The 21,207-nt window shown below is 56.0% G+C and overlaps 1 protein-coding gene across 3 annotated transcripts in view; it reads right to left on the reverse strand.

Annotated features, from left to right (window-relative positions):
* The window catches only part of slc28a1 (solute carrier family 28 member 1), a 268,104-nt gene that overhangs the window by 28,686 nt on the left and 218,211 nt on the right, over positions 1 to 21,207 (reverse strand). The gene's annotated exons all lie outside the window — the stretch shown is intronic.

Genomic DNA, 21,207 nt, shown 5'->3' on the forward strand with positions numbered 1-21,207 from the left:
TGTCAATACAATATCAGCTATTTTCACCATTTTAATTGTTTTGTTAATAAGTACAGACACAGAAATTGGATCACATCGGAAACAGGTCATGATGCAGTGTGCAAACCAGAGTGCAGTGTGTGCCCCAGAGGGCAGTGTGTCTTACAGAGGGCAGTGTGTGCTCCAGAAGGCAGTGTGTGCCCCAGAGGGCAGTGTGTCTAACAGAGGGCAGTGTGTGCTCCAGAAGGCAGTGTGTGCTCCAGAGGACAGTGTGTGTTCCAGACGCCAATGTATACAGAGGGCAGGGTGTGCTCCAGAGGGCAGCGTGTACTCCAGAGGGTAGTGTATGCTCCAGAGTGCTGTGTGTGTTCCAGACACCAGTGTGTGTTCCAGAGGCCAATGTATACAGAGGGCAGTGTGTGCTCCAGAGGGCAGTGTGTGTTCCAGAGGCCAGTGTGTGTTCCAGAGGGCAGTGTGTGTTCCAGAGGGCAGTGTAAGTTCCAAAAGGCAGTGTGTGCTCCAGAGGGCAGTGTGTGCTCCAGAGGGCAGTGTGTGTTCCAGAGGGCAGTGTGTGTTCCAAAGGGCAGTGTGTGCTCCAGAGGCCAGTGTGTGCTCCAGAGGGCAGTGTGTGTTCCAAAGGGCAGTGTGTGTTCCAGAGGTCAATGTATACAGAGGGCAGTGTGTGCTCCAGAGGGTAGTGTGTGCTCCAGAGGGCAGTGTGTGCTCCAGAGGGCAGTGTGTGCTCCAGAGGGCACTGTGTGTTCCAGAGGCCAATGTATACAGAGGGCAGAGTGTGCTCCAGAGGGCAGTGTGTGCTCTAGAGGGCAGTGTATGCTCCAGAGTGCTGTGTGTGTTCCATAGGCCAATGTATACAGAGGGCAGTGTGTGCTCCAGAGGGCAGTCTGTGTTCCAGAGGCCAGTGTGTGTTCCAGAGGCCAGTGTGTGTTCCAGAGGGCAGTGTGTGTTCCAAAGGGCAGTGTGTGTTCCAGAGGCCAATGTATACAGACGGCAGTGTGTACTCCAGAGGGCAGTGTGTGTTCCAGACACCACTGTGTGTTCCAGAGACCAGTCTGTGCTCCAGAGGGCAGTGCGTGCTCCAGAGGGCAGTGTGTGCTCCAGAGGGCAATGTATACAGAGGGCAGAGTGTGCTCCAGAGGGCAGTGTGTGCTCCAGAGGGCAGTGTAAGCTTCAGAGTGCTGTGTGTGTTCCAGACACCAGTGTGTGTTCCAGAGGCCAGTGTGTGTTCCAGAGAGCAGTGTGTGTTCCAAAGGGCAGTGTGTGCTCCAGAGGGCAGTGTGTGCTCCAGAGGGCAGTCTGTGTTCCAGAGGCCAGTGTGTGTTCCAGAGGCCAGTGTGTGTTCCAGAGGCCAGTGTGTGTTCCAGAGGGCAGTGTGTGTTCCAAAGGGCAGTGTGTGCTCCAGAGGGCAGTGTGTGTTCCAGAGGCCAATGTATACAGAGGGCAGAGTGTTCTCCAGAGGGCAGCGTGTGCTACAGAGGGCAGTGTATGCTCCAGAGTGCTGTGTGTGTTCCAGACACCAGTGTGTCTTCCATAGGCCAATGTATACAGAGGGCAGTGTGTGCTCCAGAGGGCAGTCTGTGTTCCAGAGGCCAGTGTGTGTTCCAGAGGGCAGTGTGTGTTCCAAAGGGCAGTGTGTGCTTCAGAGCGCAGTGTGTGCTCCAGAGGGCAGTGTGTGCTCCAGAGGGCAGTGTGTGTTCGAGAGGGCAGTGTGTGTTCCAGAGGGCAGTGTTGGTTCCAGAGACAGTGTGTGTTCAGGAGGGCAGTCTGTGCTCCAGAGGGCACTGTGTGCTCCAGTGGGCAGTGTGCCTTCCAGAGGGCAGTGTTTGCTGCAGAGGGCAGTGTTTGTTCCAGAGCGCAGTGTGTGTTCCAGAGGCCAGAGTGTTTTCCAGAGTGCAGTGTGTGTCCCAGAGGGCAGTGTTTGCTCCAGAGTGCAGTGTGCCTTCCAGAGGGCAGTGTTTGCTGCAGAGGGCAGTGTTTGTTCCAGAGCGCAGTGTGTGTTCCAGAGGCCAGAGTGTTTTCCAGAGTGCAGTGTGTGTTCCAGAGGGCAGTGTTTGCTCCAGAGGCCAATGTGTACAGAGGGCAGTGCATACTCCAGAGGGCAGTGTGTGTTCTCGAGGCCAGTGTGTGTTCCAGAGGTCAATGTATACAGAGGGCAGTGACTGTTCCAGAGACCAGTGTGTGTTCCAGAGGCAAATGTATACAGAGACCAATGTGTGTTCCAGAAGGCAGTGTGTGCTCCAGAGGGCATTGTGTATTCCAGAGGGCAGTGTGTGGTCCAGAGGGCATTGTGTGCTCCAGAGGGCATTGTGTGCTCCAGAGGGCAGTGTGTGTTCCAGAAGCCAATGTCTGCTGAGGGCAGTGTGTGCTCCAGCGGTCAGTGTGTGCTCCAGAGGGCAGATTGTGCTCCAGGGGGCAGTGTGTGTTCCAGAGGGCAGTATGTGCTCCAGAGGGCTGTGTGTGCTCCAGAGGGCAATGTGTGTTCCAAGAGGGCATTGTGTGCTCCAAAGGGCAGTGTGTGCTCCAGAGTGCAGTGTGTGTTCGAGAGGCCAGTGTATACAGAGGGCAGTGTTTGTTCCAGAGACAAGTGTTTGTTCCATTTGGCAGTGTGTGTTACAGAGGCCAATGAAAACAGAGGGCAGTTTGTGCTCCAGTGACCAGTGTGTGTTCCAGATGCCAATGTATACAGAGAGCATCGTGTGCTCCAGAGACCAGTGTGTGTTCAACATGGCAGTGTGTGTTCCCGAGGCCAATTTATACAGAGGGCAGTGTGTGTTCTTGTGGGCAGAGTGTGCTCCAGGGGGCAGTGTGTGTTCCAGAGGGCAGTGTGTGTTCCAGAGGGCAGTGTGTGCTCCAGAGGGCAGTGTGTGCTCCAGCGGGCAGAGTGTACTCCAGCGGGCAATGTGTGTTCCAGAGGGCAGTATGTGCTCCAGAGGGCAGTGTGTGCTCCAGAGGGCAATGTGTGTTCCAAGAGGGCATTGTGTGCTCCAAAGGGCAGTGTGTGCTCCAGAGTGCAGTGTGTGTTCGAGAGGCCAATGTACACAGAGGGCAGTGTTTGTTCCAGAGTCAAGTGTTTGTTCCAGTGGCCAGTGTGTGTTACAGAGGCCAATGTATACAGAGAGCATTGTGTGCTCCAGACACCAGTGTGTGTTCCACAGGGCAGTGTGTGTTCCAGAGGGCAGTGTGTGCTCCAGAGGGCAATGTGTTTTCCAGAAGGCAGCGTGTGCTCCAGGGGGCATTGTGTTTTCCAGCGGGCAGTGTGTGCTCCAGAGGGCTGTGTGTGCTTCAGAGGGCAATGTGTGTTCCAGAGGGCAGTGTGTGTTCCAGAAGCCAATGTATACAGAGGGCAGTGTGTGCTCCAGAGGGCAGTGTGTGCTCCAGAGGGCAGTGTGTGTTCTAGAGGGCAGAGTGTGCTCCAGGGGGCAGTGTGTGTTCCAGAGGGCAGTGTGTGTTCCAGAGAGCAGTGTATGCTCCAGTGGGCAGTTTGTGTTCCAGAGGGCAGTGTGTGTTCCAGAGGGTAGTGTGTGTTCCAGAGGGAAGTGTGTGCTCCAGAGGGCCGTGTGTGTTCCAGAGGGCAGTGTGTGTTCCTGAGGCCAATGTATACAGAGGGCAGTGTGTGCTCCAGAAGCCAGTGTGTGTTCCAGAGGGCAGTGTGTGTTCCTGAGGCCAATGTATACTGAGGGCAGTGTGTGCTCCAGAGCGCAGTGCGTGCTCCAGAGGGCAGTGAGTGCTCCAGACTGCAGTGTGTAATCCAGACGGCAGTGTGTGCTCCAGAGGGCAGTGTGTGTTCCAGAAGGCAGTGTGCGTTCCAGAGGCCAATGTATACAGAGGGCAGTGTGTGCTCCAGAGGCTCGTGTGTGTTCCAGAGGGAAGTGTGTGTTCCAGAGGGCAGTGTGTGTTCCAGAGGCCAATGTATACAGAGGGCAGTGTGTGCTCCAGAGTGCAGTGTGTGTTCGAGAGGCCAATGTACACAGAGGGCAGTGTTTGTTCCAGAGTCAAGTGTTTGTTCCAGTGGCCAGTGTGTGTTACAGAGGCCAATGTATACAGAGAGCATTGTGTGCTCCAGACACCAGTGTGTGTTCCACAGGGCAGTGTGTGTTCCAGAGGGCAGTGTGTGCTCCAGAGGGCAATGTGTTTTCCAGAAGGCAGCGTGTGCTCCAGGGGGCATTGTGTTTTCCAGCGGGCAGTGTGTGCTCCAGAGGGCTGTGTGTGCTTCAGAGGGCAATGTGTGTTCCAGAGGGCAGTGTGTGTTCCAGAAGCCAATGTATACAGAGGGCAGTGTGTGCTCCAGAGGGCAGTGTGTGCTCCAGAGGGCAGTGTGTGTTCTAGAGGGCAGAGTGTGCTCCAGGGGGCAGTGTGTGTTCCAGAGGGCAGTGTGTGTTCCAGAGAGCAGTGTATGCTCCAGTGGGCAGTTTGTGTTCCAGAGGGCAGTGTGTGTTCCAGAGGGTAGTGTGTGTTCCAGAGGGAAGTGTGTGCTCCAGAGGGCCGTGTGTGTTCCAGAGGGCAGTGTGTGTGCCTGAGGCCAATGTATACAGAGGGCAGTGTGTGCTCCAGAAGCCAGTGTGTGTTCCAGAGGGCAGTGTGTGTTCCTGAGGCCAATGTATACTGAGGGCAGTGTGTGCTCCAGAGCGCAGTGCGTGCTCCAGAGGGCAGTGAGTGCTCCAGACTGCAGTGTGTAATCCAGACGGCAGTGTGTGCTCCAGAGGGCAGTGTGTGTTCCAGAAGGCAGTGTGCGTTCCAGAGGCCAATGTATACAGAGGGCAGTGTGTGCTCCAGAGGCTCGTGTGTGTTCCAGAGGGAAGTGTGTGTTCCAGAGGGCAGTGTGTGTTCCAGAGGCCAATGTATACAGAGGGCAGTGTGTGCTCCAGAGGGTGGTGTCTGTTACAGAGGCAGTGTGTGCTCCAGAAGGCAGTGTGTGTTCCAGGATCCAATGTATACAGAGGGCAGTGTGTGCTCCAGAGGCTAGTGTGTGTTCCAGAGGGCAGTTTGAGTTCCAGAGGGCATTGTGTGTTCCAGATGACAATGTATACAGAGGGCAGTGTGTGTTCCAGAAGCCAATGCATACAGAGGGCAGTGTGTGCTCCAGAGGGTAGTGTCTGCTCCAGAGGGCAGTGTGTGCACCAGAGGGCAGTGTGTGCTCCAGAGGGCAGTGTGTGCTCCAGAGGGCAGTGTGTGCTCCAGAGGGTAGTGTGGGCTCCAGAGACCAGTGTGTGTTCCAGAGGGCAGTGTGTGTTGCAGAGGGCAGTGTGTGCACCAGAGGGCAGTGTGTGTTCCAGAGAGCAGTGTGTGCTCCAGGGGGCAGTGTGTGCTCCAGACGTCAGTGTGCGCTCCAGAGGGCAGTGTGTGTTCCAGAGGCCAATGTATACAGAGGGCATTGTGTGCTCCAGAGACCAGTGTGTGTTCGATATGGCAGTGTGTGTTACTGAGGCCAATTTATACAGAGGGCAGTGTGTGTTCTAGCGGGCAGAGTGTGCTCCAGGGGGCAGTGTGTGTTCCAGAGGGCAGTGTGTGTTCCAGAGGGCAGTGTGTGCTCCAGAGGGCAGTGTGTGCTCCAGAGTGCAGTGTGTGTTCGAGAGGCCAGTGTATACAGAGGGCAGTGTTTGTTCCAGAGACAAGTGTTTGTTCCAGTGGCCAGTGTGTGTTACAGAGGCCAATGAAAACAGAGGGCAGTTTGTGCTCCAGTGACCAGTGTGTGTTCCAGATGCCAATGTATACAGAGAGCATTGTGTGCTCCAGAGACCAGTGTGTGTTCCACAGGGCAGTGTGTGTTCCAGAGGGCAGTGTGTGCTCCAGAGGGCAATGTGATTTCCAGAGGGCAGTGTGTGCTCCAGAGGGCAGTGTGTGCTCCAGAGGGCAATGTGTGTTCCAGAGGGCAGTGTGCGCTCCAGAGGGCAGTGTGTGTTCCAGAGGCCAATGTATACAGAGGGCAGTGTGTGCTCCAGAGGGCGGTGTCTGTTACAGAGGCAGTGTGTGCTCCAGAAGGCAGTGTGTGTTCCAGGATCCAATGTATACAGAGGGCAGTGTGTGCTCCAGAGGCTAGTGTGTGTTCCAGAGGGCAGTTTGTGTTCCAGAGGGCATTGTGTGTTCCAGAGGCCAATGTATACAGAGGGCAGTGTGTGTTCCAGAAGCCAATGCATACAGAGGGCAGTGTGTGCTCCAGAGGGTAGTGTCTGCTCCAGAGGGCTGTGTGTGCGCCAGAGGGCAGTGTGTGCTCCAGAGGGCAGTGTGTGCTCCAGAGGGTAGTGTGGGCTCCAGAGACCAGTGTGTGTTCCAGAGGGCAGTGTGTGTTGCAGAGGGCAGTGTGTGCACCAGAGGGCAGTGTGTGTTCCAGAGGGCAGTGTGTGCTCCAGACGTCAGTGTGCGCTCCAGAGGGCAGTGTGTGCTCCAGAGGGCATTGTGTGCTCCAGAGGGCAGTGTGTGCTCCAGAAGCCAATGTCTGCTGAGGGCAGTGTGTGCTCCAGCGGTCAGTGTGTGCTCCAGAGGGCAGATTGTGCTCCAGGGGGCAGTGTGTGTTCCAGTGGGCAGTATGTGCTCCAGAGGGCTGTGTGTGCTCCAGAGGGCAATGTGTGTTCCAAGAGGGCATTGTGTGCTCCAAAGGGCAGTGTGTGCTCCAGAGTGCAGTGTGTGTTTGAGAGGCCAGTGTATACAGAGGGCAGTGTGTGTTCCAGAAGGCAGTGTGCGTTCCAGAGGCCAATGTATACAGAGGGCAGTGTGTGCTCCAGAGGCTCGTGTGTGTTCCAGAGGGAAGTGTGTGTTCCAGAGGGCAGTGTGTGTTCCAGAGGCCAATGTATACAGAGGGCAGTGTGTGCTCCAGAGGGTGGTGTCTGTTACAGAGGCAGTGTGTGCTCCAGAAGGCAGTGTGTGTTCCAGGATCCAATGTATACAGAGGGCAGTGTGTGCTCCAGAGGCTAGTGTGTGTTCCAGAGGGCAGTTTGTGTTCCAGAGGGCATTGTGTGTTCCAGAGGCCAATGTATACAGAGGGCAGTGTGTGCTCCAGAGGGTAGTGTCTGCTCCAGAGGGCAGTGTGTGCGCCAGAGGGCAGTGTGTGCTCCAGAGGGCAGTGTGTGCACCAGAGGGCAGTGTGTGCTCCAGAGGGTAGTGAGGGCTCCAGAGACCAGTGTGTGTTCCAGAGGGCAGTGTGTGTTGCAGAGGGCAGTGTGTGCACCAGAGGGTAGTGTGTGTTCCAGAGGGCAGTGTGTGCTCCAGGGGGCAGTGTGTGCTCCAGACGTCAGTGTGCGCTCCAGAGGGCAGTGTGTGTTCCAGAGGGCAGTGTGTGCTCCAGGGGGCAGTGTGTGCTCCAGACGTCAGTGTGCGCTCCAGAGGGCAGTGCGTGTTCCAGAGGCCAATGTATACAGAGGGCATTGTGTGCTCCAGAGACCAGTGTGTGTTCGATATGGCAGTGTGTGTTACTGAGGCCAATTTACACAGAGGGCAGTGTGTGTTCTAGTGGGCAGAGTGTGCTCCAGGGGGCAGTGTGTGTTCCAGAGGGCAGTGTGTGTTCCAGAGGGCAGTGTGTGCTCCAGAGGGCAGTGTGTGCTCCAGAGGGCAGTGTGTGTTCCAGCGGGCAGAGTGTACTCCAGCGGGCAGTGTGTGTTCCAGAGGGCAGTATGTGCTCCAGAGGGCTGTGTGTGCTCCAGAGGGCAATGTGTGTTCCAAGAGGGCATTGTGTGCTCCAAAGGGCAGTGTGTGCTCCAGAGTGCAGTGTGTGTTCGAGAGGCCAGTGTATACAGAGGGCAGTGTTTGTTCCAGAGACAAGTGTTTGTTCCAGTGGCCAGTGTGTGTTACAGAGGCCAATGAAAACAGAGGGCAGTTTGTGCTCCAGTGACCAGTGTGTGGTCCAGATGCCAATGTATACAGAGAGCATTGTGTGCTCCAGAGACCAGTGTGTGTTCCACAGGGCAGTGTGTGTTCCAGAGGGCAGTGTGTGCTCCAGAGGGCAATGTGTTTTCCAGAGGGCAGCGTTTGCTCCAGGGGGCAGTGTGATTTCCAGAGGGCAGTGTGTGCTCCAGAGGGCAGTGTGTTTTCCAGAGGGCAATCTGTGTTCCAGAGGGCAGTGTTTGCTCCAGAGGCCAATGTGTACAGAGGGCAGTGCATACTCCAGAGGGCAGTGTGTGTTCTCGAGGCCAGTGTGTGTTCCAGAGGTCAATGTATACAGAGGGCAGTGACTGTTCCAGAGACCAGTGTGTGTTCCAGAGGCAAATGTATACAGAGACCAATGTGTGTTCCAGAAGGCAGTGTGTGCTCCAGAGGGCATTGTGTATTCCAGAGGGCAGTGTGTGGTCCAGAGGGCATTGTGTGCTCCAGAGGGCATTGTGTGCTCCAGAGGGCAGTGTGTGTTCCAGAGGCCAATGTCTGCTGAGGGCAGTGTGTGCTCCAGCGGTCAGTGTGTGCTCCAGAGGGCAGATTGTGCTCCAGGGGGCAGTGTGTGTTCCAGAGGGCAGTATGTGCTCCAGAGGGCTGTGTGTGCTCCAGAGGGCAATGTGTGTTCCAAGAGGGCATTGTGTGCTCCAAAGGGCAGTGTGTGCTCCAGAGTGCAGTGTGTGTTCGAGAGGCCAGTGTATACAGAGGGCAGTGTTTGTTCCAGAGACAAGTGTTTGTTCCAGTGGGCAGTGTGTGTTACAGAGGCCAATGAAAACAGAGGGCAGTTTGTGCTCCAGTGACCAGTGTGTGTTCCAGATGCCAATGTATACAGAGAGCATTGTGTGCTCCAGAGACCAGTGTGTGTTCCACAGGGCAGTGTGTGTTCCAGAGGGCAGTGTGTGCTCCAGAGGGCAATGTGTTTTCCAGAGGGCAGCGTGTGCTCCAGGGGGCAGTGTGATTTCCAGAGGGCAGTGTGTGCTCCAGAGGGCAGTGTGTGCTCCAGAGGGCAATGTGTGTTCCAGAGGGCAGTGTGTGTTCCAGAAGCCAATGTCTTCTGAGGGCAGTGTGTGCTCCAGCGGTCAGTGTGTGCTCCAGAGCGCAGATTGTGCTCCAGGGGGCAGTATGTGTTCCAGTGGGCAGTTTGTGTTCCAGAGGGCTGTGTGTGCTCCAGAGGGCAGTGTGTGTTACAGAGGGCATTGTGTGCGCCAGAGGGCAGTGTGTGCGCCAGAGGGCAGTGTGTGATCCAGAGGGCAGTGTGTGTTCCAGAAGGCAGGGTGTGTTCCAGCGGCCAATGTATACAGAGGGCAGTGTGTGCTCCAGAAGCCAGTGTGTGTTCCAGAGGGCAGTGTGTGTTCCTGAGGGCAATGTATACTGATGGCAGTGTGTGCTCCAGAGAGCAGTGCGTGCTCCAGAGGGCAGTGCGTGCTCCAGAGGGCAGTGTGTGCCTCAGACGGCAGTGTGTAATCCAGACGGCAGTGTGTGCTCCAGACGGCAGTGTGTGCACCAGAGGGCAGTGTGTAATCCAGACGGCAGTGTGTGCTCCAGACGGCAGTGTGTAATCCAGACGGCAGTGTGTGCTCCAGACGGCAGTGCGTGCTCCAGAGGGCAGTGTTTGCACCAGACGGCAGTGTGTGCTCCAGAAGCCAGTGTATGTTCCAGAGGGCAGTGTGTGTTCCTGAGGCTAATGTATACTGATGGCAGTGTGTGCTCCAGAGGCGAGTGTGTGTTCCAGAGGGCAGTGTGTGTTCCAGAGGCCAATGTATACAGAGGGCAGTGTGTGCTCCAGAGGGTAGTTTTGGCTCCAGAGGGCGGTGTCTGTTACAGAGGCAGTGTGTGCTCCAGAAGGCAGTGTGTGTTCCAGAGGCCAATGTATACAGAGGGCAGTGTGTGCTCCAGAAGCCAGTGTGTGTTCCAGAGGGCAGTGTGTGTTCCTGAGGCCAATGTATTCAGAGCGCAGTGTGTGCTCCAGGGGGCAGTGTGTGTTCCAGTAGGCATTGTGTGCTCTAGAGGGCAGTGTGTGCTCCAGAGGGCAGTGTGTGCTCCAGAGGGCAATGTGTGTTCCAGAGGGCAGTGTGCGCTCCAGAGGGCAGTGTGTGTTCCAGAGGGCAATGTACACAGAGGGCAGTGTGTGTTCCAGAGGGCAATCTGTGTTCCAGAGGGCAGTGTTTGCTCCAGAGGCCAATGTGTACAGAGGGCAGTGTATACTCCAGAGGGCCTTGTGTGTTCTAGAGGCCAGTGTGTGTTCCAGAGGTCAATGTATATAGAGGGCAGTGACTGTTCCAGAGACCAGTGTGTGTTCCAGAGGCAAATGTATACAGAGACCAATGTGTGTTCCAGAAGGCAGTGTGTGCTCCAGAGGGCATTGTGTATTCCAGAGGGCAGTGTGTGGTCCAGAGGGCATTGTGTGCTCCAGAGGGCATTGTGTGCTCCAGAGGGCAGTGTGTGTTCCAGAAGCCAATGTCTGCTGAGGGCAGTGTGTGCTCCAGCGGTCAGTGTGTGCTCCAGAGGGCAGATTGTGCTCCAGGGGGCAGTGTGTGTTCCAGAGGGCAGTATGTGCTCCAGAGGGCAGTGTGTGCTCCAGAGGGCAATGTGTGTTCCAAGAGGGCATTGTGTGCTCCAAAGGGCAGTGTGTGCTTCAGAGTGCAGTGTGTGTTCGAGAGGCCAGTGTATACAGAGGGCAGTGTTTGTTCCAGAGACAAGTGTTTGTTCCAGTGGGCAGTGTGTGTTACAGAGGCCAATGAAAACAGAGGGCAGTTTGTGCTCCAGTGACCAGTGTGTGTTCCAGATGCCAATGTATACAGAGAGCATTGTGTGCTCCAGAGACCAGTGTGTGTTCCACAGGGCAGTGTGTGTTCCAGAGGGCAGTGTGTGCTCCAGAGGGCAATGTGTTTTCCAGAGGGCAGCGTGTGCTCCAGGGGGCAGTGTGTTTTCCAGAGGGCAGTGTGTGCTCCAGAGGGCAGTGCGTGCTCCAGAGGGCAATGTGTGTTCCAGAGGGCAGTGTGCACTCCAGAGGGCAGTGTGTGTTCCAGAGGGCAATGTATACAGAGGGCAGTGTGCGTTCCAGAGGGCAATCTGTGTTCCAGAGGGCAGTGTTTGCTCCAGAGGCCAATGTGTACAGAGGGCAGTGTATACTCCAGAGGGCAGTGTGTGTTCTAGAGGCCAGTGTGTGTTCCAGAGGTCAATGTATACAGAGGGCAGTGACTGTTCCAGAGACCAGTGTGTTCCAGAGGCAAATGTATACAGAGACCAATGTGTGTTCCAGAAGGCAGTGTGTGCTCCAGAGGGCATTGTGTATTCCAGAGGGCAGTGTGTGGTCCAGAGGGCATTGTGTGCTCCAGAGGGCATTGTGTGCTCCAGAGGGCAGTGTGTGTTCCAGAAGCCAATGTCTTCTGAGGGCAGTGTGTGCTCCAGCGGTCAGTGTGTGCTCCAGAGGGCAGATTGTGCTCCAGGGGGCAGTGTGTGTTCCAGTGGGCAGTTTGTGTTCCAGAGGGCAGTGTGTGCTCCAGAGGGCAGTGTGTGTTACAGAGGGCATTGTGTGCGCCAGAGGGCAGTGTGTGCGCCAGAGGGCAGTGTGTGATCCAGAGGGCAGTGTGTGTTCCAGAAGGCAGGGTGTGTTCCAGCGGCCAATGTATACAGAGGGCAGTGTGTGCTCCAGAAGCCAGTGTGTGTTCCAGAGGGCAGTGTGTGTTCCTGAGGGCAATGTATACTGATGGCAGTGTGTGCTCCAGAGAGCAGTGCGTGCTCCAGAGGGCAGTGCGTGCTCCAGAGGGCAGTGTGTGCCTCAGACGGCAGTGTGTAATCCAGACGGCAGTGTGTGCTCCAGACGGCAGTGTGTGCTCCAGAGGGCAGTGTGTAATCCAGACGGCAGTGTGTGCTCCAGATGGCAGTGTGTAATCCAGACGGCAGTGTGTGCTCCAGACGGCAGTGTGTGCTCCAGAAGCCAGTGTATGTTCCAGAGGGCAGTGTGTGTTCCTGAGGCCAATGTATACTGATGGCAGTGTGTGCTCCAGAGGCGAGTGTGTGTTCCAGAGGGCAGTGTGTGTTCCAGAGGCCAATGTATACAGAGGGCAGTGTGTGCTCCAGAGGGTAGTGTGGGCTCCAGAGGGCGGTGTCTGTTACAGAGGCAGTGTGTGCTCCAGAAGGCAATGTGTGTTCCAGAGGCCAATGTATACAGAGGGCAGTGTGTGCTCCAGAAGCCAGTGTGTGTTCCAGAGGGCAGTGTGTGTTCCTGAGGCCAATGTATTCAGAGCGCAGTGTGTGCTCCAGGGGGCAGTGTGTGTTCCAGAGGGCAGTGTGTGTTCCAGAAGCCAATGCATACAGAGGGCAGTGTGTGCTCCAGAGGGTAGTGTGGGCTCCAGAGACCAGTGTGTGTTCCAGAAGGCAGTGTCTGCTCCAGAGGGCAGTGTGTGCGCCAGAGGGCAGTGTGTGCTCCAGAGACCAGTGTGTGTTCCAGAGGGCGGTGTGTGCTCCAGAGGGCAGTGTGGGCTCCAGAGACCAGTGTGTGTTCCAGAGACCAGTGTGTGCTCCAGACGGCAGTGTGTGCTCCAGAAGCCAGTGTGTGTTCCAGAGGGCAGTGTGTGTTCCTGAGGCCAATGTATACTGATGGCAGTGTGTGCTCCAGAGAGCAGTGCGTGCTCCAGAGGGCAGTGCGTGCTCCAGAGGGCAGTGTGTGCCTCAGACGGCAGTGTGTAATCCAGATGGCAGTGTGTGCTCCAGACGGCAGTGTGTGCTCCAGAGGGCAGTGTGTAATCCAGACGGCAGTGTGTGCTCCAGACGGCAGTGTGTAATCCAGACGGCAGTGTGTGCTCCAGACGGCAGTGCGTGCTCCAGAGGGCAGTGTGTGCTCCAGACGGCAGTGTGTGCTCCAGAAGCCAGTGTATGTTCCAGAGGGCAGTGTGTGTTCCTGAGGCCAATGTATACTGATGGCAGTGTGTGCTCCAGAGGCGAGTGTGTGTTCCAGAGGGCAGTGTGTGTTCCAGAGGGCAGTGTGTGTTCCAGAGGCCAATGTATACAGAGGGCAGTGTGTGCTCCAGAGGGTAGTGTGGGCTCCAGAGGGCGGTGTCTGTTACAGAGGCAGTGTGTGCTCCAGAAGGCAGTGTGTGTTCCAGAGGCCAATGTATACAGAGGGCAGTGTGTGCTCCAGAAGCCAGTGTGTGTTCCAGAGGGCAGTGTGTGTTCCTGAGGCCAATGTATTCAGAGCACAGTGTGTGCTCCAGGGGGCAGTGTGTGTTCCAGTAGGCATTGTGTGCTCCAGAGGGCAGTGTGTGCTCCAGAGGGCAGTGTGTGTTCCAGAAGCCAATGCATACAGAGGGCAGAGTGTGCTCCACAGTGCAGTGTGTGCTCCAGAGGGTAGTGTGGGCTCCAGAGACCAGTGTGTGTTCCAGAAGGCAGTGTCTGCTCCAGAGGGCAGTGTGTGCGCCAGAGGGCAGTGTGTGCTCCAGAGACCAGTGTGTGTTCCAGAGGGCGGTGTGTGCTCCAGAGGGCAGTGTGGGCTCCAGAGACCAGTGTGTGTTCCAGAGACCAGTGTGTGCTCCAGACGGCAGTGTGTGCTCCAGAAGCCAGTGTGTGTTCCAGAGGGCAGTGTGTGTTCCTGAGGCCAATGTATACTGATGGCAGTGTGTGCTCCAGAGGCGAGTGTGTGTTCCAGAGGGCAGTGTGTGTTCCAGAGGGCAGTGTGTGTTCCAGAGGCCAATGTATGCAGAGGGCAGTGTGTGCTCCAGAAGCCAGTGTGTGTTCCAGAGGGCAGAGTGTGTTCCTGAGGCCAATGTATTCAGAGCGCAGTGTGTGCTCCAGGGGGCAGTGTGTGTTCCAGTAGGCATTGTGTGCTCCAGAGGGCAGTGTGTGCTCCAGAGGGCAGTGTGTGTTCCAGAAGCCAATGCATACAGAGGGCAGAGTGTGCTCCACAGTGCAGTGTGTGCTCCAGAGGGCAGTGTGGGCTCCAGAGACCAGTGTGTCTTCCAGAAGGCAGTGTCTGCTCCAGAGGGCAGTGTGTGCGCCAGAGGGCAGTGTGGGCTCCAGAGACCAGTTTGTTCCAGAGGGCAGTGTGTGTTGCAGAGGGCAGTGTGTGCTCCAGAGGGCAGTGTGTGTTCCAGAGGGCAGTGTGTGTTACAGAGGCCAATGTATACAGAGGGCAGTTTGTGCTCCAGAGACCAGTGTGTGTTCCAAAGGCCAATGTATACAGAGAGCATTGTGTGCTCCAGAGACCAGTGTGTGTTCCAGAGGGCAGTGTGTCCTCCAGAGGGCAGTGTTTGCTCCACAGGGCAGTGTGTGCTCCAGTGGGCAGTGTGTGGTCCAGAGGGCAGTGTGTGCTCCAGGGGGCAGTGTGTGTTCCAGAGGGCAGTATGTGCTCCAGAGGGCTGTGTGTGCTCCAGAGGGCAATGTGTGTTCCAGAGGGCATTGTGTGCTCCAAAGGGCAGTGTGTGCTTCAGAGTGCAGTGTGTGTTCGAGAGGCCAATGTATACCAAGGGCAGTGTTTGTTCCAGAGACAAGTTTTTGTTCCAGTGGCCAGTGTGTGTAACAGAGGCCAATGTATACAGAGGGCAGTTTGTGCTCCAGAGACCAGTGTGTGTTACAAAGGCCAATGTATACAGAGAGCATTGTGTGCTCCAGAGACCAGTGTGTGTTACAGAGGGCAGTGTGTCCTCCAGAGGGCAATGTGTTTTCCAGAGGGCGGTGGGTGCTCCAGAGACCTGTGTTTGTTCCAGAGAGCAGTGTGTGCTCCAGAAGCCAGTGTATGTTCCAGAGGGCAGTGTGTGTTCCTGAGGCCAATGTATACTGATGGCAGTGTGTGCTCCAGAGGCGAGTGTGTGTTCCAGAGGGCAGTGTGTGTTCCAGAGGGCAGTGTGTGTTCCAGAGGCCAATGTATACAGAGGGCAGTGTGTGCTCCAGAGGGTAGTGTGGGCTCCAGAGGGCGGTGTCTGTTACAGAGGCAGTGTGTGCTCCAGAAGGCAGTGTGTGTTCCAGAGGCCAATGTATACAGAGGGCAGTGTGTGCTCCAGAAGCCAGTGTGTGTTCCAGAGGGCAGTGTGTGTTCCTGAGGCCAATGTATTCAGAGCGCAGTGTGTGCTCCAGGGGGCAGTGTGTGTTCCAGTAGGCATTGTGTGCTCCAGAGGGCAGTGTGTGCTCCAGAGGGCAGTGTGTGTTCCAGACGCCAATGCATACAGAGGGCAGTGTGTGCTCCAGAGGGTAGTGTGGGCTCCAGAGACCAGTGTGTGTTCCAGAAGGCAGTGTCTGCTCCAGAGGGCAGTGTGTGCGCCAGCGGGCAGTGTGTGCTCCAGAGACCAGTGTGTGTTCCAGAGGGCAGTGTGTGCTCCAGAGGGCAGTGTGGGCTCCAGAGACCAGTGTGTTCCAGAGGGCAGTGTGTGTTGCAGAGGGCAGTGTGTGCTCCAGAGGGCAGTGTGTGTTCCAGAGGGCAGTGTGTGTTACAGAGGCCAATGTATACAGAGGGCAGTTTGTGCTCCAGAGACCAGTGTGTGTTCCAAAGGCCAATGTATACAGAGAGCATTGTGTGCTCCAGAGACCAGTGTGTGTTCCAGAGGGCAGTGTGTCCTCCAGAGGGCAGTGTTTGCTCCACAGGGCAGTGTGTGCTCCAGTGGGCAGTGTGTGGTCCAGAGGGCAGTGTGTGCTCCAGGGGGCAGTGTGTGTTCCAGAGGGCAGTATGTGCTCCAGAGGGCTGTGTGTGCTCCAGAGGGCAATGTGTGTTCCAGAGGGCATTGTGTGCTCCAAAGGGCAGTGTGTGCTTCAGAGTGCAGTGTGTGTTCGAGAGGCCAATGTATACAGAGGGCAGTGTTTGTTCCAGAGACAAGTTTTTGTTCCAGTGGCCAGTGTGTGTTACAGAGGCCAATGGAAACAGAGGGCAGTTTGTGCTCCAGAGACCAGTGTGTGTTACAAAGGCCAATGCATACAGAGAGCATTGTGTGCTCCAGAGACCAGTGTGTGTTACAGAGGGCAGTGTGTCCTCCAGAGGGCAATGTGTTTTCCAGAGGGCGGTGGGTGCTCCAGAGACCTGTGTTTGTTCCAGAGAGCAGTGTGTGTTCCAGAGGCCAATGTGCACAGAGGGCAGCGTATACTCCAGAGACCAGTGTGTGTTCCAGAAGGCAGTGTCTGCTCCAGAGGGCAGTGTGTGTTCCAGAGGGCGGTGTGTGCTCCAGAGGGCAGTGTGGGCTCCAGAGACCAGTGTGTGTTCCAGAGACCAGTGTGTGCTCCAGAGGGCAGTGTGTGTTCCTGAGGCCAATGTATACTGATGGCAGTGTGTGCTCCAGAGGCGAGTGTGTGTTCCAGAGGGCAGTGTGTGTTCCAGAGGGCAGTGTGTGTTCCAGAGGCCAATGTATGCAGGGGGGAGTGTGTGCTCCAGAAGCCAGTGTGTGTTCCAGAGGGCAGAGTGTGTTCCAGAGGCCAATGTATACAGAGGGAAGTGTCTGTTCCAGAGACCAGTGTGTGTTCCAGAGAACAATGTGTGTCCAAAGAACAGTGTGTGTTCCAGAGGCCAATGTATACAGAGACCAATGTGTGTTCCAGAAGGCAGTGTGTGTTCCAGAGGGCATTGTGTATTCCAGAGGGCGGTGTGTGCTCCAGAAGGCATTGTGCGCTCCAGAGGGCATTGTGTGCTCCAGAGGGCAGTGTGTGTTCCAGAGGCCAATGTATACAGAGGGCAGTGTGTGCTCCAGAGGGCAGAGTGTGTTCCAGAGGGCAGAGTGTGTTCCAGAGGGCACTGTGTGCTCCAGAGGGCAGTGTTTGTTCCAGAAGGCAGTGTGTGCTCCAGAGGGCAGTGTGCGCTCCTGAGAGCAGTGTTTGCTCCAGAGGGCAGTGTGTGTTCCAGAGGGCAGTGTGTGCTCCAGAGGGCAGTGAGTGTTCCAGAGGTGAGTGTGTGCTCCAGAGGGCAGTGTGTTCTCCAAGGGGCAGTGTGTATACCAGAGGGCAGTGTGTTCTCCAGAGAGCAGTGTGTGTTCCAGAGGGCAGTGTGTGCTCCAGAGGGCAACGTGTGTTCCAGAGGGTAGTGTGTGTTCCAGAGGGCAGTGTGTATTCTAGAGGGCAGTGTTTGATCCACAGGGCAGTGTTTGCTCCAGAGGGTAGTCTGTGTTCCAGAGGGAAGTGTGTGCTCCAGAGGGCAGTGTGTGCTCCAGAGGGCAGAGAGTGCTCCAGAGGGCCATGTGTCTTCCAGAGGGCAGTGTTTGCTCCAGAGGGCAGTGTTTGCTCCAGAGGGCAGTGTGCGTTCTATCGGGCAGAGTGTGCTCCAGAGGGCAGTGTGTTCTCCAGAGGGCAGTGTGTGCTACAGAGGGCAGTGTGTGCTCCAGAGGGCAGTGAGTGTTCCAGAGGGCAGTGTGTGTTCCAGAGGGCCATGTGTGTTCCAGAGGGCAGTGTTTGCTCCAGAGGGCAGTGTGTGTTCCAGAGGGCAGTGTGTGCTCCAGAGGGCAGTGTGTTCTCCAGAGGGCAGTGTGTGTTCCAGAGGGCAGTGTGTGCTCCAGAGGGCAGTGTGTGTTCCAGGGGGCAGTGTGTGTTCCAGAGGGCCATGTGTGTTCCAGAGGGCAGTGTTTGCTCCACAGGGCAGTGTGCGTTCTATCGGGCAGAGTGTGCTCCAGAGGGCAGTGTGTTCTCCAGAGGGCAGTGTGTGCTCCAGAGGGCAGTGTGTGCTCCAGAGGGCAGTGAGTGTTCCAGAGGGCAGTGTGTGTTCCAGAGGGCAGTGTGTGTTCCAGAGGGCAGTCTGTGCTCCAGAGGGCAGTGTGTTCTCCAGAGGGCAGTGTGTGTTCCAGAGGGCAGTGTGTGCTCCAGAGGGCAGTGTGTGTTCCAGAGGGCAGTGTTTGCTCCACAGGGCAGTGTTTGCTCCACAGGGCAGTGTGTGTTCCAGAGCGCAGTGTGTGCTCCACGGGGCAGTGTGCGTTCCAGAGGGCAGTGTGCGTTCCAGAGGGCAGTGAGTGTTCCAGAGGGCAGTGTGCGTTCCAGAGGGCAGTGTGTGCTCCAGAGGGCATTGTGGGCTCCAGAGGGCAATGAGTGTTCCAGATGGCAGTGTGTGCTCCAGAGAGCAGTGTGTGCTCCAGAGGGCAGTGTGTTCTCCAGAGAGCAGTGTCTGTTCCAGAGGTCAGTGTGTGTTCCAGAGGGCAGTGTCTGCTCCAGAGGGCAGTGTGTGTTCCAGAGGGCAGTGTGGGCTCCAGAGGGCATTGAGTGTTCCAGATGGCAGTGTGTGTTCCACAGGGCAGTGTGTGTTCCAGAGGGCAGTGTGTGCTGCAGAGGGCAGTGTGTTCTCCAGAGCGCATTGTGTGTTCCAGAGGGCAGTGTGTGCTCCAGAGGGCAATGTGTGTTCCAGAGGGCAGTGTGTGCTCCAGAGGGCATTGTGGGCTCCAGAAGGCAGTGTGTGCTCCAAAGGGCAGTGTGTGCACCAGAGGGCAGTGTGTGTTCCAGAGGGCAGTGTGTGCTCCAGAGGGCAACGTGTGTTCCAGAGGGCAGTGTGTGTTCCAGAGGGCAGTGTGTGCTCCAGAGGGGCAGTGTGTGTTCCAGAGGGCAGTGTGTGTTCCAGAGGGCAGTGTTTGCTCCACAGGGCAGTGTTTGCTCCAGAGGGCAGCCTGTGTTCCAGAGGGCAGTGTGTGTTCCAGCGGGCAGAGTGTGTTCCAGAGGGCAGTGTTTGCTCCACAGGGCAGTGTTTGCTCCAGAGGGCAGTGTGTGTTCCAGAGGGCAGTGTGTGCTCCAGAGGGCAGTGTGTGTTCCAGAGAGCAGTGTTTGCTCCACAGGGCAGTGTTTGCTCCAGAGTGCAGAGTGTGTTCGAGAGGCCAATGTAGACAGAGGGCAGTGTTTGTTCCAGAGACAAGTTTTTGTTCCAGTGGCCAGTGTGTGTTACAGAGGCCAATGTATACAGAGGGCAGTTTGTGCTCCAGAGACCAGTGTGTGTTCCAAAGGCCAATGGAGACAGAGAGCATTGTGTGCTCCAGAGACCAGTGTGTGTTCCAGAGGGCAGTGTGTCCTCCAGAGGGCAGTCTGTGTTCCAGAGGGCAGTGTGTGCTCCAGTGGGCAGTGTGTGTTCCAGAGGGCAGTGTGTGCTCCAGAGGGCAACGTGTGTTCCAGAGGGCAGTGTGTGTTCCAGAGGGCAGTGTGTGTTCCAGAGGGCAGTGTTTGCTCCACAGGGCAGTGTTTGCTCCAGAGGGCAGTGTGTGTTCCAGCAGGCAGAGTGTGCTCCAGGGGGCAGTGTGTGTTCCAGAGGGCAGTATGTGCTCCAGAGGGCTGTGTGTGCTCCAGAGGGCAATGTGTGTTCCAGAGGGCATTGTGTGCTCCAAAGGGCAGTGTGTGCTCCAGAGTGCAGTGTGTGTTCGAGAGGCCAATGTATACAGAGGGCAGTGTTTGTTCCAGAGACAAGTTTTTGTTCCAGTGGCCAGTGTGTGTTACAGAGGCCAATGTATACAGAGGGCAGTTTGTGCTCCAGAGACCAGTGTGTGTTACAAAGGCCAATGTATACAGAGAGCATTGTGTGCTCCAGAGACCAGTGTGTGTTACAGAGGGCAGTGTGTCCTCCAGAGGGCAATGTGTTTTCCAGAGGGTGGTGGGTGCTCCAGAGACCTGTGTTTGTTCCAGAGAGCAGTGTGTGTTCCAGAGGCCAATGTGCACAGAGGGCAGCGTATACTCCAGAGGGCAGTGTGTGTTCCAGAGGCCAGTGTGTGTTCCAGAGGCCAATGTATACAGAGGGAAGTGTCTGTTCCACATACCAGTGTGTGTTCCAGAGAACAATGTGTGTTCCAAAGAACAGTGTGTGTTCCAGAGGCCAATGTATACAGAGACCAATGTGTGTTCCAGAAGGCAGTGTGTGTTCCAGAGGGCATTGTGTATTCCAGAGGGCGGTGTGTGCTCCAGAGGGCATTGTGCGCTCCAGAGGGCATTGTGTGCTCCAGAGGGCAGTGTGTGTTCGAGAGGCCAATGTATACAGAGGGCAGTGTTTGTTCCAGAGACAAGTTTTTGTTCCAGTGGCCAGTGTGTGTTACAGAGGCCAATGTATACAGAGGGCAGTTTGTGCTCCAGAGACCAGTGTGTGTTCCAAAGGCCAATGTATACAGAGAGCATTGTGTGCTCCAGAGACCAGTGTGTGTTCCAGAGGGCAGTGTGTCCTCCAGAGGGCAGTCTGTGTTCCAGAGGGCAGTGTGTGCTCCAGTGGGCAGTGTGTGTTCCAGAGGGCAGTGTGTGCTCCAGAGGGCAACGTGTGTTCCAGAGGGCAGTGTGTGTTCCAGAGGGCAGTGTGTGTTCCAGAGGGCAGTGTTTGCTCCACAGGGCAGTGTTTGCTCCAGAGGGCAGTGTGTGTTCCAGCAGGCAGAGTGTGCTCCAGGGGGCAGTGTGTGTTCCAGAGGGCAGTATGTGCTCCAGAGGGCTGTGTGTGCTCCAGAGGGCAATGTGTGTTCCAGAGGGCATTGTGTGCTCCAAAGGGCAGTGTGTGCTCCAGAGTGCAGTGTGTGTTCAAGAGGCCAATGTATACAGAGGGCAGTTTGTGCTCCAGAGACCAGTGTGTGTTACAAAGGCCAATGTATACAGAGAGCATTGTGTGCTCCAGAGACCAGTGTGTGTTACAGAGGGCAGTGTGTCCTCCAGAGGGCAATGTGTTTTCCAGAGGGTGGTGGGTGCTCCAGAGACCTGTGTTTGTTCCAGAGAGCAGTGTGTGTTCCAGAGGCCAATGTGCACAGAGGGCAGCATATACTCCAGAGACCAGTGTGTGTTCCAGAGGCCAATGTATACAGAGGGAAGTGTCTGTTCCACATACCAGTGTGTGTTCCAGAGAACAATGTGTGTTCCAAAGAACAGTGTGTGTTCCAGAGGCCAATGTATACAGAGACCAATGTGTGTTCCAGAAGGCAGTGTGTGTTCCAGAGGGCATTGTGTATTCCAGAGGGCAGTGTGTGTTCCAGAGGGCAGTGTGTGTTACAGAGGCCAATGTATACAGAGGGCAGTTTGTGCTCCAGAGACCAGTGTGTGTTCCAAAGGCCAATGTATAAAGAGAGCATTGTGTGCTCCAGAGACCAGTGTGTGTTCCAGAGGGCAGTGTGTCCTCCAGAGGGCAGTGTGTCCTCCAGAGGGCAGTGTTTGCTCCACAGGGCAGTGTGTGCTCCAGTGGGCAGTGTGTGGTCCAGAGGGCAGTGTGTGTTCCAGAGGGCAGTATGTGCTCCAGAGGGCTGTGTGTGCTCCAGAGGGCAATGTGTGTTCCAGAGGGCATTGTGTGCTCCAAAGGGCAGTGTGTGCTTCAGAGTGCAGTGTGTGTTCGAGAGGCCAATGTATACAGAGGGCAGTGTTTGTTCCAGAGACAAGTTTTTGTTCCAGTGACCAGTGTGTGTTACAGAGGCCAATGTATACAAGGGCAGTTTGTGCTCCAGAGACCAGTGTGTGTTACAA

This window comes from Heterodontus francisci, chromosome 35 (genome assembly GCF_036365525.1).
Source record: "Heterodontus francisci isolate sHetFra1 chromosome 35, sHetFra1.hap1, whole genome shotgun sequence".
NCBI classification, from domain to species: Eukaryota; Metazoa; Chordata; class Chondrichthyes; order Heterodontiformes; family Heterodontidae; genus Heterodontus; species Heterodontus francisci.